The sequence below is a fragment of the Nycticebus coucang genome, chromosome 12, assembly GCF_027406575.1.
Source record: "Nycticebus coucang isolate mNycCou1 chromosome 12, mNycCou1.pri, whole genome shotgun sequence".
Classification (NCBI taxonomy): Eukaryota; Metazoa; Chordata; class Mammalia; order Primates; family Lorisidae; genus Nycticebus; species Nycticebus coucang.
This window is the reverse complement of record NC_069791.1, coordinates 40,347,175-40,362,077: the sequence shown is the minus strand read 5'-3', so window position 1 is coordinate 40,362,077 and position 14,903 is coordinate 40,347,175. Positions and strand designations below refer to the sequence as shown.

At 36.0% G+C, this 14,903-nt stretch overlaps 1 protein-coding gene across 25 annotated transcripts in view; it reads left to right on the top strand.

Moving 5' to 3' along the window:
• The window catches only part of PLEKHA5 (pleckstrin homology domain containing A5), a 254,799-nt gene that overhangs the window by 121,756 nt on the left and 118,140 nt on the right, over nt 1-14,903 (top strand). The window contains exon 1 of one of the 25 annotated variants that reach the window (XM_053558119.1): nt 1,141-1,256. The exons of the other annotated variants lie outside the window; for them this stretch is intronic. The gene's annotated coding sequence lies outside the window, so the exon portion shown is untranslated. Of the gene's footprint in view, nt 1-1,140; nt 1,257-14,903 lie in introns of those variants that run through there. 25 annotated transcript variants of the gene reach the window in all.

Below are 14,903 nucleotides of genomic sequence, written 5' to 3'. Positions count from 1 at the left end.
AAAAATTTTCACAATACATCAGTTGAAAATCACTGGAATAGACTTATGAAGAGAATTTTAACCTCTCCTGAAATCAAAACACACACAGTTAGATCCAGGTGATGGCATGTATTTCTGTAATATTTGCAAAGAAGAAAAATAGTTGTAGGTACTTAGTATGAACAAAGACGCAGGAAAGGAGAAATCTAATATGCTGAGGAAATAAAAGTTATTAACCCTTTTGAGGGGGGCGATGTGTAATGTTGAAAATATACACATGCTTTGGCCTGTCCTTCCCACTTCTAAGCATTATCCTGCTTAGCTAAACATAGAAAAGCACAAAGATGTCTGAGCAGTGATAATACAGTAAGTCTTGATTGTGATAGCAAAAAGTTGAAAATAAAATGGGGACAGTAGGGCAGTAGGACATGGGTTTGGATAATTGTGCAACAAGCAGTTATCAAACAGGGAAAGTTAGGAATGTAATTACTGCCATGCAAGCTGTCCAGGGCATGTTATTGAGAGAAAAAAAACATGTTGCAAAACAACATGCATAGTTTGAATATATTTATTATACAAACTCTGGCCTAAAAGGATGTTCACCAAAATATTAACAGCTGGTTATCTCTTCTGCTAGTTAGTATAAATGAGCAATCAAATGTCTGGGTAGTACAAACACTACCTGGATTTGTTCAATCATTTCAATCATTTATTAGCATTGTGACTGTGAACAACTTAGTTTTTGTTTTGTTTTTCAGTAAAAGGAAGATAACTCTAGAATCTATGTTGTTGGGTTATAATGCTCTGAGGAGATTGTAAAGTGATCAATAAATCTGAGCAGCTTTGAAACAACAACAAAAATGTTATTAAAGGAGTCATTTTAGTTGATGTGCTTAAATTTGCACTAAATATTTCCTTCAAAAGCTATCTGCATCATGTGTCTTGGTATTTTACCCTATGTTATATGCCAGTTTTAAGGGAATGGAAATCCTTTTTCACTCTTGTGGCTAGAAGGCATGCATAATCACAATAGATTCTTCCTGAAGGAGCTGTCTCAGTTCGCAGCTGCAACGGCATGTTAGAATGTGACGTCAGTGTGGTGTCAGACTCCAGAGTGGCAGGCCAGCCACACAGCCACAGTCTTTCCTCAGTGCTTGGTCCCTACAGTGCTCACTGGGAGCAGCTCAAAGACAAAGGCGTTGTCTTATTTTTATTCCAGTGGGGTTTTTTGCCTGTAGTTGAATACCTTTTTAAGAATGTGATTTTGGTGAAGACTGGTGAGTAATTGTTACTTTTATGTGTTAATAATAAATAGTTAAATGAAGAGATCCTTTTTTCTCAATTAACGGTTTTGTGTTAAATAATCTTTGCAATCCTGGTGCCAGGCACGGTGCTTTGGTGCAAAGGATTTACATATTATAAATATTTCTATAAATGAAGTATTGCTGTAAGAATATATGTTCATTAGATTTTCAAATGCTTGGACATTTAAAGATATGGGGATGGAAAATGTCTTGCGCTTAGTCTCTCTTTAACTTTAAGCTGTTACATGACTACATAGTAGTCACAAATTGCTTTTAAGCCTAAGGATTTTCTTTAAAATCTTAAAATGCCTTGTTCATTTTTTAACTTACTCAAAGGAGAAGCTTGATATTTTCCTCCACTTAAAGAGAATTAGATGAATAATTCCTCATGTTTCTTTGGAGATACTAACAGTATTCATTATATAATGCTTTTTAAAAGTATATTAATACTAGTCTAAAGTAATCAACAATCAGTGGAAGCTGGCGCTATTTGGTGTTTGTTTAATTCTTTAATGATTTGGGCTCTGTCAGTAATGTGATTCAGAGTAGGAATCTTTACTGACCTAAAATTTAAGAGCAATATAATAGCAGAAAATTATATGTTATAAGCAGTATTTTAGCATTTGAAGAAATTAAGAAATTCCTTAATTTTTTAAAGCAATTAAGAATACTACTGCCATTGATTTTTAGAGGCCAGGCAGTATGCCTTTTAAAGATATATTATTAACAATACCAATTTGCATTTTTTTGAATTGAACTATGTAAATTGATTTAGTTGTTTTGAAAGCATTAGTTCAAGAAGTAAGTTCTATTAGGTAAGTTTTTTTGTTTGATTTTTGGCTGTAGCTATTTTGCTTATAACTTTCTCTCCATTTTGTGTGGGTGGATGATATTTTACTTTACTTGTATTGTACAAACTAAAACCTATAAAGTTATATATTTTGCCATTTCTGGCACAGCTATTTTCATGCAGGTTCAGTAACAGTCTTATGGTTTCAAGGGCTTTAAAAAAGAATTTTCAAAAGTTTTCTCTTACAAAATAAGTACTTTCTACATTTTAAGTCTAGTAGAGGAAAAGACAATATGGACATTCTTTTTATTTTACTTTATTTTATTGTTTGAGACAGAGTTTCAAGCTGTTACCCTGGGTAGAGTGCGGTGGCGTCACAGCTCACAGCAACCTCAAACTCTTAGGCTCAAGCGATTCTCCTACCTCAGCCTCTCAAGTAGCTAGGACTACAGGCGCCCACCACAATGCCTGGCTATTTCTTTTCTGTTGCAGTTGTCATTGTTGTTTTAGCTGGCCCGGGCTGGGTTCAAACTGCCAGCCTCTTTGTATGTGGCTGGCGCCCTACCCACTAAGCTACAAGCGCCACCTAATATGGGAATTCTTAATAATATGTTAATTATTTTTCCTTTCAAGGTATTTTTACTTCGGTTTTATCAAGCTGTTGAAGAATAAGATTTACTGTACATATATAAGGTTTCAAGTTTGCTTCATTTGACTTGACAGCCTTAATTCAAAATTGACAAATTTTTCCTTAACTTGTAGAATTTTTAACTTCCCGCTAAGATTCTGCTCAATTTAAGTACATGGAAAATTCATAGATATTTCTGTTCCCTTTTATTTTGAATTCACTTAAAGTATTTTAACATGATTTTAAGTTTATATTTTAAACTTAGTAGGTTACTGTGGTGATGATGAATTAGAATATATTCGGTATATATTTAAACAAAGATGTTTTTGAGGCGTTATGACATCTGAGGTCATTGGTCACTAAAGTTCAAGTGAGGAAAGGCTACTTCCACTTTTTTTTTTTATGAACAGGAGATTAAATCTGGTAAAATACAAAAGAAGACAGATGAGCAGAGCTGCAGGGATGACTTGAAATTGACCTAAGTTTTACTCAAGACTAAAGCAGTCTGCTTAGAGAATATAGTGCTTGTCTGTTTTCTAGTGAATAAGGTACCCATTGAGGAATGCTTTCCACCAATACTGTCGCCTGCTCTGAGAGTATAATTGTACTAGTCTTTGTTTGAAATTTAGCTTAGTAAACTCAGATGGAAGACTATTCTCCAAGTGCCCTTATATTCTTAAACTATATTTTTGTTTCCTAGTAGTAGACAGTACAAAACTTTGTATGTGTTAGACGCTTAATGAGTACTTCAGCATGAATAAATGAGTTGACTAAGCAAGTTAAATAAATTGAGGGAGATACCTTGATCCGTGTTTATATTAGAGAGAGTCCATCTTCACTCTTAGATCAAAACCGGGCAATTGCCTAGCCAACTGATAGCATGCCCTGTGTTTTACTGAGGTAGAAGCAGGTGTCTGGTGTCCAGTACTGCTATCACAGTGTTGTGTAGGGGCCACTGAATTTCCCCCCACGTGGCTAAGTCATTGCCCCTTATGCTCGCGCTGTGATGTAGGAAGTGCACTACTAAATCTGCTGTTCTGGATTGCATTTTTGTCCCACTCCTGCCTCATCTGTTAAGTGAGAGATTTCTCAGTGCTTGGGGATAATGATTTGTTGACTAAACTGAGCATTAAGTGCTGTGTGTCACATAAGTGTATTACTGTTTGGATCTTTTCAGAGTTTTAAAATATACATTATTTTGAAATTGAAGTGATAAAAAAACCTAGAAGTGAAGCAAAGACATTATTTAAAAACTTATGTAATAGTAATATAATATTTATATTGTTTAAAGCCTAGATTTTTGGCCACATTTCTATGTACCTCCACTCCCCGGATCTATACTAAACTCTAGTCCATCTGACTGCTGCAGATCCCACCACCCTCAATTCAAATGGCAGTCCCTTCCGGGATGCCTTCCCTGCTCTTCTCCTTTTAAGTAAGGCCGGTCTCTAACCAGACTGTCCTTTTTATTCATTTATTAAAATAGTGCTTTCCAGTTTATTTATTTATGTTTATAATGACGTTATTACGGTTGTATTACCATTTGTGTTTATAATAAAGTTATTAAGGTTGTATCACCAGTGTCTAGCTTATGCAACAGTATTAGCTGTTCAAATCTTAGGGGTATCATTTGACTTTTGATTAAACTACCTTTTTGTTCTTGAAGTAATTATTTATGTAAAGTTCATTCATATAGTATTTGAAAATGAGTAAATACTATGCAATGAAGAATAGTTAAGCAATGAGCAATTTTTTTCTATTTGAATTATATCAATTTGACTCTAGTAGAAAGAATTTCTCTTACCTACAATAAAATAATCAGATCTCTTCAAGTGGTAGTTTATGTACAGGTTAAAGTTAGGCTTAGGCTTCTTTTTTTTTTTTTTAAGAGGTATTATCTCTTGTCACCCAGGCTGAGGTGCAACAACTCAATCATAATTCACTGCAGCCTCGAATTCCTGGGCTCAAGCCATCCTCCTGCTTCAACTTTCCTAGTAGCTGAGACTACAGGTACATGCCACTGCACCTGGCTCATTTTTTATTTTTATCTTTTTAGAGACAAGGTCTCACTATATTGCCCAGACTGGTCTTGAACTCCTGGCCTCAAGCATCCTCCCACCTGGCCAGAATTAGATTAACTTTCTAAAGTAGTATCTGACCACATGCTAAAGAGTTAATGGTTAGGGCGGTGCCTATGGCTCAGTGAGTAGGGCGCCGGCCACATATACTGAGGGTGACAGGTTCAAACCCAGCCCCAGCCAACTGTAACAACAACAACAACAAAAAAAAAAAAACAGCCGGACGTTGGCGGGGACCTGTAGTCCCAGCTACTTGGGAGGCTGAGGCAAGGGAATCGCCTAAGCCCAAGAGCTGGAGGTTGCTGTGAGCTGTGTGACGCCACGGCACTCTACCCAGGGTGATAAAGTGAGACTCTGTCTCTAAAAAAAAAAAAGTTAATGGTCAAATTTAACTTTTTCTAATTTACTGTGTGCTTCCTTCATAATGGTATGTTAAAATTCTATTTAATTCATATTACAGTAAAATATTACTAATTGGCATTTATTAGGGAGTAGAAGACTTGTCTGAATTAATGAAATTCTAAGTTATATATATTTAAATGCTATATTATTTATTTTTTTTTTGAGATGGAGTCTTACTATGCCACCCTTGGCAGAGTGCCGTGGCGTCACAACTCACAGCAAGCTCAAACTCGTGGGCTTTAAGCGATTCTCTTGCCTTAGCCTCCCAAGTAGCTGGGACTACAGGCACCCAACACAACGCCTGGTTATTTTTTGGTTGTAGTTGTTGTTTGGCAGGCCCGGCCTGGGTTCAAACCTGCCGGCCCCAGTGTATGTGGCTGGCACCCTAGCTGCTGAGCTATAGGTGCTGAGCTATAGCAATTATTTTTAAATCACAAGAAGAACTGAGTTGGAATTCTCCTTACTTTCTTTTTACTTCTTTTTTTTTTAATCACCAGTAAGCTCATTGGAAACTTAGTTTTTATTTTAAAAGTGCATGAGATTTTTGTAAAAATATTTTTTATGCAAATGACTGCCATTTTTTCAAATAAGTATTCTTTTAAACCACTAAAATATGCCCTAGGATTATTTTTATTCTGTTACATGGCTGTGTAAGTTCTTTTTAGATAATTTAGCAGTAAACTTTAATCTTAGATCACATGGTAAGTGTTGTTCATTCATTATATTATAGTTGCATGCAACCCATTGTATTCCATGTTAAAGATAATTCAGAGAGCCAACAATTGTTTGAAGCAAGGAAGTAACATATCAAGAAACCTGACTCAACTAGCACATTCAAGTACAGCTAATACTGTGTTTGGTGAGGACTCTATAGGATAGTATAGTGCTTTATCTTTTGAAAAGTATAGGGGTTTTGTTGTTGATTTGTTTTTGTTTTAGATTATCATTTTATAGAAAAAAGTTGAACCCCAGCGTGGGAGTTGGACTAAATTCAGGGAGTGCCTGGAACAGAGAAGTAGATTAGGGTGCTGTTCAGAGAGTGTTGGGTTTTCAAAACAACATCTTGTGTATGATAAGTTCATATAATTTTTGTTTATGAAAAAATAAATTTAAAAAACAATAAAAGTTAAAAAAAAAGTCTTAGCAACATATGAGCCTGTACTAGGATAGTGGTTAAGAAGTTTGGAGCACCGTCTGCTCTCAGATTGTGATTCCTGGTAGCAACCAGATAAACGTAGTATCGCTTAATCCTTGAACACTTGGCAGAAAATTACTTTGGTGAAATTGTGTGTACATTATAAGAAGCATGTTTCTGTTTTAACCATGTAGTGCCAGCTTCCCATTTCAGAGCTTCTTTAGTTAAGATTCACCCAAAGGACTTGCAGCTGATAAGATTATCTTTATTTTAGGCATTTTGGTTTTATATTTATCAAGTGATCTAAAATGTAATCATGCCATAACACTTAGGATAGATGTGATAGGTACATTTCGTTTTTAACTGGCATAGTATTATTTGAACTATTTGTGCATTACTCCCAAAATTGTTTAAAATTCATTAAAAAGTGTTCATTTTGTAGATCTTAATGTGTGTATTGGTTTTATTTAAGAAAGATTTTTCTAAAGTGATTTAGAAATTATCTGTAAACAACCAGAAACTAAAACAGGTAGATTGGTGTCTGCTCCTTTTATATTTTGAACTTTTAATGTTTCTTTATTGTTTTTAGTCTGTATTAATAATTACAGCCTTGTACTTGAAGTATTACATTATGCACATATTTTTCCACCAGGGCTTAAACTATCACCTTTGTTTGGTTCATGCAAGATTTTAAGTTTATGTCGAATGCATCACATGCCTTACAATTGTTGCTATTTGTACGTAAATTGTTTCATACCTATAATGAGGGAAATATGAGGCAGTATTTCTAAATTTGTTGTGGAGATAATTTTGTCTGAGGTAAGAGTATAAAATGATTGTAAGGCTTTGGAGGACAGAATGATGGAAAAGAGGCATTGAGTTTAAAATGCAACTGGAATTGGGAAAGGTCTCACAACGGTGCCGCACATGGAAATGGTGTTGGGGCGATGCTAGGCAGTGAGGTGGAGGAGGTTGGAGGAGCAGTGGGAGATGCACTTCGTGTGCTGTCAGAGGAAGAAGGGAAGGAAGGGCCTTGAGGGAAGGTATGGCCTTCAACGTGCTAGTGCCGTTGAAGAGAGAAAACGAAGGGCACAGTTGAAAAATCTCTGAAAAGGAAAACAGCTTAGGCCTTGGTGGCACCTTTTTCTTACCTTCAGTATGACTCTGGCAACTTTCTGAATGCTGTGAGCTTCCATTTACTCATATGTAAAGTACAGATACTAAAACCTATCTCAAAGGGGCCCTGAGGATGAATTGTGAAGTTTCAAGCATGGTGTGTGACAGTTGTGTGTGTGAGCAGTCCTGACTGAGCGTGATGTGTAAGTGGTAGCTGTTGTTATGGAGGTGATCGTAGTATTTATTGCTGGAGGTAAAAATGAGTGGGATTTTCATACCTGATCAACTCTTTTTTCCTCCTGAGAAAGTGAAGATAATCCATTTTCCAAACACTGAAAGGAGAAAGGATAGAAAATGAAGGGTTAAGACCCTAAGGAGAATTTGTAGATGGTGGGTAAGTGAATCACTGAGGTTTTAGCAGAAGGTCTGGAAGCAGTTAGTTCTAAGCTGAACGAAGCAAATGGTATTTAGAACTAAAGGTTGGGAAAGGAAATATATACTTTTCATGTTTTGAAAAAAAAAATGCAATCTTTTAGACTGCTAACTCAGTGCTTATTTCTTCACATAGCCAAACCTCAAGAATCCTGCTTTCCTCAAGAAAAGGCAGGGCATTTTTAATGTTTTTCTTTTGTTCTTAAAACATTAACTTTAATTGTAGGCACAATTTCTATGCCAGCATATTTTCAGTTTAAAAATAAATTGCCGGAACAGTCATTGTGGCAGCCAGATTTCAACATAATGTTTTTCTCCTTTTCATTAAAATGAAAATAAATTAAAATAGTTATCTACATAAAACATTAATGAACTTTATACTTAATGGTTTTATAATTACTTTGGACTAGCATAGAAGCACTTGACTTAATAACTAAGTGGCTGCTACAAACATGTCTTTGAAACTGAAGATTTGATTGCGTCTCAGAGTTATAAGACACTGTATGATTTCTATTGGCAAAATCTCAATTTTAGAACAAAATGAGTGTAATTGTCATAAGTATAATGGAAGTATAGTAAAATTGAAAATGTATGAAACTATAGCATTCTTCGGTTTGAGTAGGATATATTGAGAACAAGAGAGTCACAGCACATATATGAGCTGTTGTGCTGCCTAATTTTTCTCCGTAGGGAAATACAATAGCTTCCATAGTTTCCATGCCTCTTCTGCCCACTCTAATTTAACACTATGGATATGTGGCAGCTTTTATGGGTTGGGCTCTTACAAAAGCCCAAGTCATGACACTGGTTTCATTACCAGGATTGCCAGAAGGATTACCAAAGGGCCCCCGCCAAACCACTATGCTATCGTATTTTTCTTAAACTAAATTAAATCCTTCTTTCTTTCCCTTCAGGGAAATACATGATTCAGAGCAAATCATATAAATGGGTTTGCATCTGAATTTAATAACCAGAATATCTTCTGTGGGACAGAGTTTTCTAAAATATATTTTACTCTTTGTGCACAGTGGATACATTTTCAATGCTACTGCTATGGTTATGCATAGAAGACGCTACTTAATGAAGCTAGCTTTTTCTGACTGTAATGTATCATTCTGAAGAATAGTATTGGCTATTACTGGAAGTATGTTAATAGCAATTTCAATATTTATTTCTTAAATTTTTGAAACCAGAATACGAAAGAATGGATTTTGTATTAAAGCAGTCACTGGAGTTACCCATGAAATAAAGTTCAAAATAAACTACACAAAAACAAATGCTCCCACAGGGGAGAATTGCAGTGCTGTGGGTAACCAGGATGTAGTAATATTAATTGGCCAAAATATTTAAACATTTTGTGTTAAAACATTTTTTGAAAGCAGAAATAAAGTCTTTTTAAGTTTAAGTTAAATCCCTCTTTTTCCCTTTCTGAAGCTTCCAGAAGGAAGAAATTAGTAAAACTATTTTCTTCTTTTGTCATGTCAGACAGAGAAATCTACTTTGAATATAGTGAAGCAAATATTTTCACTGGACTATGTTGCTGCATCTAAGAAAAATAAGGATATTTCTTAGCTGACAGCCCTTTCCTTCCCCTTCTTCCTTGCAGCCTAGTTTTATTCACTTTTCTCTAGTTAGGCCACCAGGTTGTGAATCTTGATTGGTGATCTCATTTATTTTGCCATTGATGGAATTGGACTTGAAATTTCCTATCTTAGTCTGGGGGGGAGTCTAGAGAAAGATGGCCAGGGAGCTTTTGGGAAACTTCTTAAAAACAGATGTACAAAGAGAAACTTTTCTTTTCACTCTGGACTTCCCTCAGAGCCTCACTTTATTGTGACTGGAATGCAGAAGCCAGCTTGGGCCTGCAGGGATGCCTCACTGGAAAGGAGAAGTCCGTTCCAGAAAGACGGCCGTGCTGCCAGATGGTAGAATCCTGAGCTGTCATCTCCTTGAGATTATATTAGTTTCAAATCAGGAGCAGTTCCTTTCCATACTTGATTTGAAGAATGTATCATATACTGATTCGTTGTATGTAACATTACTCTGATATTTTACTGTAATTTTTACTCGATTCACATTTTAAGTTTTTCCTAGATTTTACTTTAATGTTTTACTGAATGTCTTAGGTTTAATATTAGACTCATTTCTGCAAAAATCAAAGAAATAAAAAAAAATAAAATAAATCAAAGAGATCCTGATGTTTTAAAGAATGGCTATGTGGCTGTGTAAGCTTGTGTGTAAACATCACATATAAGATTTTTGTAGGCTTAGAGTAGTGACTCATGCCTATAATCATAGCACTCTGGAGACTAAGGCGGGAGGATCACTTCAGCCCAGGAGTTTGAAGTCACAGTGAGCTATGATGACCCCATTTCACTCCAGCAAGAGTGACAGCATGAGACTTTATTTGAAAAAAAAAGAAAGACTTTTGCATTCAGCAAAGTATTGTTGCATGGTTTTGGTATTATTGGAGAACAGTGGGAGTTTTAATACCAAATTTCATTTGTCAGTCTATCGTTAATTGCATTACTTGTGTGATTCGAGATAACACTCCATTGTGAAGGAAATAGTTCTTTAATGGATTTTATCATTTTAGCTAGAAAATTGATACACCATATTTACAGATTTTTTTCCCTCTTCTATTTTTATAATTTTATTGGGATTTATATTTGAAATGTGCGTTTTACACATACATTGTGTGTGAGAGAGAGAATATGTGTACTGCTTTATTTATTTATTATTTATTTATTTGAGACAGAGTTTTACTATGTTGCCCTCGGTAGAGTGCTGTGATGTTATAGCTCACAGCCACCTCAAATTCTTGGGCTTAAGTGATTCTGTTGCCTCAGCCTCCTAAGTAGCTGGGAGTACAGGCACCTGCCACAACACCCAGCTATTTTTTTGTTACAGTTATCATTGTTGTTTAGCAGGCCTGGGCCAGGCTCAAACCCGCCAGCCTTGGTGTATGTGGCTGGCGCCCTAACCGTTGAGCCACAGGCGCAAGCCTTATTTATTTATTTATTTATTTAGAGACACAGTCTCACACTGTTTCCCAGGTTAGAGTGGCCTGACATCAGCTTAGCTCAACTCACAGCAACCTAAAACTCCTGGGCTCGAGTGATTCTCCTGCCTCCGCCTCCCAAGTAGCTGAGACTATAGGCTCCCACCACCACACCTGACTAATTTTTTCTGTCTTTACAAAATGAGAGTCTCACTCTTCCACTCCTGAGCTCAAGTGATCCTCCCACTTCCGTCTCCCAGAGTGTTAGGATTACAGTTGTGATCCACCATGCCCAGCCTAATTTAAATAGTTAACTAAATGCTAATATAGCAGTGACTTATGCTCAACGTTCTGCGGTCCTTAATAGTAAATAACATTTATCGAGGGCTTGTTGTGTTCCAGACCATGTTTTACTGCTCCCTGTTTTCATCCTCATAAACATCTCCACGATAAAGTAAGTTACATGAGGGCAGGGATTTTTATGTTTCGCTTACTACTGTCTCCAGGACCTACACCAGTTGCTTGTTTCATAAATACGGTAGGAGCTTATATTCGAGGACCCCCAGTGAATACTTGAAACTATGGATGGTACCAAACCCTGTATGTACTATGTTTTTTTCTTAATGATAAAGTTTGTAAATTAGGTACAATAAAAGATTAACAACAAAAATTAATTTAAAAAAAGAGTTATAACAGTTTTTTTACTATCACTACTCTTGCATTTTTGGAGCCATTATTAAGGAAAACTATTTGCACCGGTGCCTTGATAACAGTGCTAGTTATCCATCTCATAAGCTACTCAATGACTAACGGGCAGGTGGCATCGACAGCATGTAGACACCGGACAAAGGGATGAATCATGTCCTGGGTGGAACAGAACAGGATAGTGAGGGATCTCGTCATGCTGCTCAGAACAGTGTGAAATTTAAAACTTAAATTAAATTGCTTATTTCTGCAATTTTTCATATTCAGACAGTGATTAACTATGGTGACTGAAAATGCAGATAAAGGAGGACTACTGTGTATAAATGTTTGTATATATATATATATGTTTACGCTTGATCTTAACCAGAAGGCTGAGGAACTGTGTGTGTGTGTTTTGATTAAGTGAAAATAAACTATGACATAGCCATTTAACCATTGTTAAATTGAGGCACAGAGAGGTGAACTGAATTGCCTAAGATCACCCATCCTATTAAGTGGAGAAACCTACTAAATGGGATTCTAACCTAAGTAGTCTGATTTTAGAACCTGTTCTCTCAGCTGCCCTTGTGTTCTGCCATCTTTGTTGCATCTAGAAAAATACAGGAGCACAAAGAAATAATAAATGTTTCTTGTTTGGTAGAGGTAATTGTTAAAGGGCGATGATAGACTGGGGCAGGGCTTCCCGTTCTCAGCACTGTGGACATTGTTAGCAGATACTTTGCTGTGCATTAGACTTGCCTGTACATGATAAAATGTTCAGCAGCATCCTGGTCTATATCCACTAGTTATTAGGAACGCTTCCTTAGTTGGATTACTCAAAAATGTTAGCAGAGATTGCTAATTGTCCCCTGGTAGGCAGAATCACACCCAGTTGAGAACCACTTGTCTAGACCTACACATGAAAACATCATAGAGGAAGTCTGAAGTAAGAGTAGGTGCAGCCGGCATCATGTTTAGAAAACTGGCCACCATGAATTCTGAGACAAGGTGTAATCAGTTCATTTTGTGACCATAGCTACGTTTATATCTATACCAAGACCTGAATTTTATCCCTTTTGATAAGGAGTCCTCTAGAATAAATACACATTTACATAAAAACCATATGTTTTCCATTTTTTTCTTTTCATTCATGAAGAGAATAAAATCTGACAAGGATTTTTAAAATGACACTTATTTGAGTGTCTGTTATAGTTTCAAATGCATTTTTAGTAATGTAGCAGTATATTAATTTATAATTTGGTAGTACAGTAAGCTTTGCAACATGTGTGTTTCATTTTACACTTGTTAAATGGTTAAAAAATACAAAAATAGAACACTTAACTGTGTGTAATGGCTCATGCCTGTAATCCCCGCACTTTGGGAGTCTGAGGCAGGAGGATCCCTTGAGCCCAGGAATTTGAGCTGTAATGAGCTACGATTGTGTTTTACACTCTAGCCTGAGTGACAGAACTAGACGTTGTCTCTTTAAAAAAAAAAAAAAATTTTAGCTGGTGAAATATTAAAGTGTTGGAAGGAAGGTTATCTGGAAAATTGTATCATGAGATGTGAATGGGTGTGTTTCATAAAACAGGCAGTGAACTGAACTAGAAGACATTTGAGGTGCACGCAGATGTACGTTTTTGAGTATTCCTATGTGGCTGGGTTTTGTTAAGTATAGTTTTCTGCATTCACTTAGAATGTCTCACAAACAAAAATCTTCCATGAGCAAGCACAGAATTTGCATTATGCTCAGATTGTTCCCTAATGTTTGAATCATTGTAGCAGAACTGATGATTTTCTTGGTTTGAATTTTGAAATTCTTTAAAAACATAAACAAAAACAAAAGTCCTGAAATCCCTGGGGGAAAATGTGATCTACAGAAAAGGATGGCACATACAGGATAAAAACACATAATTGGTAAATAACGGACCTGCCCTCCTGCATGGTCCTTAACAGTTCCCTCCTTTGTGCCATGGACGGCAGTCAGGACTTCGCAGTGGGCCAGCCACTTCCCATAGTGTGTCAAGTGCTATATGTATTTAAATTTTTCTAAATATTAACAGAGATAGCTTTATTGAAATATTTTAATGACCCATGTATATAACTTTCACTTATTGGTTCTCTAACTCAGTTTTAGTTTCAGTGGATGATTTAGAAAATATGAATTTTTCTATTTTATAAGTATGTTATTTTATAGGAGATTATGGAATTTTTTTCATTTTAATTACCTATGAAATCTTACCCTTCCTAATTTCCTAACTAGAAACCTTAGTGATTTTGAGAGACTATGACTAAAAATACATCATTGTGGGTGGCGCCTGTGGCTCAAAGGAGTAGGGTGCCGGCCCCATATCCCACGGGTGGCGGGTTCAAGCCCAGCCCTGGCCAAAAACTGAAAATACATCATTGTACAGATTTTGAGCTTTAATGTTTTTGAAAATGAGTTACATATCGTTGACATATAGTGGCCAAGAGCCAAATTTTTTAAGTGTTGTGTACATTAGAACAAATAAATAAGGACTTTGTCTACTTTAGGTTAAAATTGGGCATATATAGTAGAAAAGGTTATTTCTTTCATTAAAAAAAATGGCAAAAGACTTTGGTGTCAGAGTATCTATCCTTACAGATTTTGTGTGAAATTTCATGTCAATTTAATATTAAAAGAAAACACCACACTGGATGCATTTGAGAAAATAAAAGAAGAACATAAATATATTTAGCTTATATTAGTTTTAGTTGGTGTTCTTTTAAATAAGGTATAATCCTAAGATTTCTCCTTTAGTTTTACTTCAAGATGTCATCTTAAAAGCACTCAAATGCTAAAAGTGACAATTTAATTGAAACAGCATCTACTTTTGAGGAAAAGAATGTTCGGTCTTCATTAATTAAAAAGAATTAAATTGATTATAATTTAAATGTGTGCCTTGCCCTGGGTCTTTGTCCAATGAATACTCAAATCTATTTAGTGTTCAGAAGGCCAGAGTAGTTCCTCAGCCAAATTACATTGAGCAGCCATGTTGTGTCATTTAGAACTTCCAGATCATTAAGGTTAGAGTCTACTATATTCTTCTCAGGCAGGATGACACAGCATAGGGAAATGATGCGATAAATAGGGAGTTATTTATATATTTCTGCTTCATCTACCATTCAGCTAACTCCAGCTTTCTTATGCTCCCCTCCATTCTTCATCGTTAGGGTGTCTGATCCCTGCTACAGGTTACCCACCCCCCTTCCTCAGTTTTTATTCTCTGTTAGAACACCAGAATTTCCAGACCTTTATACATTTGTTATATTTATTGTGTTCTAGTATCCCCAGAGTCTGTGCTGTCCTTAGTTATTCTGTTATCAATTTAT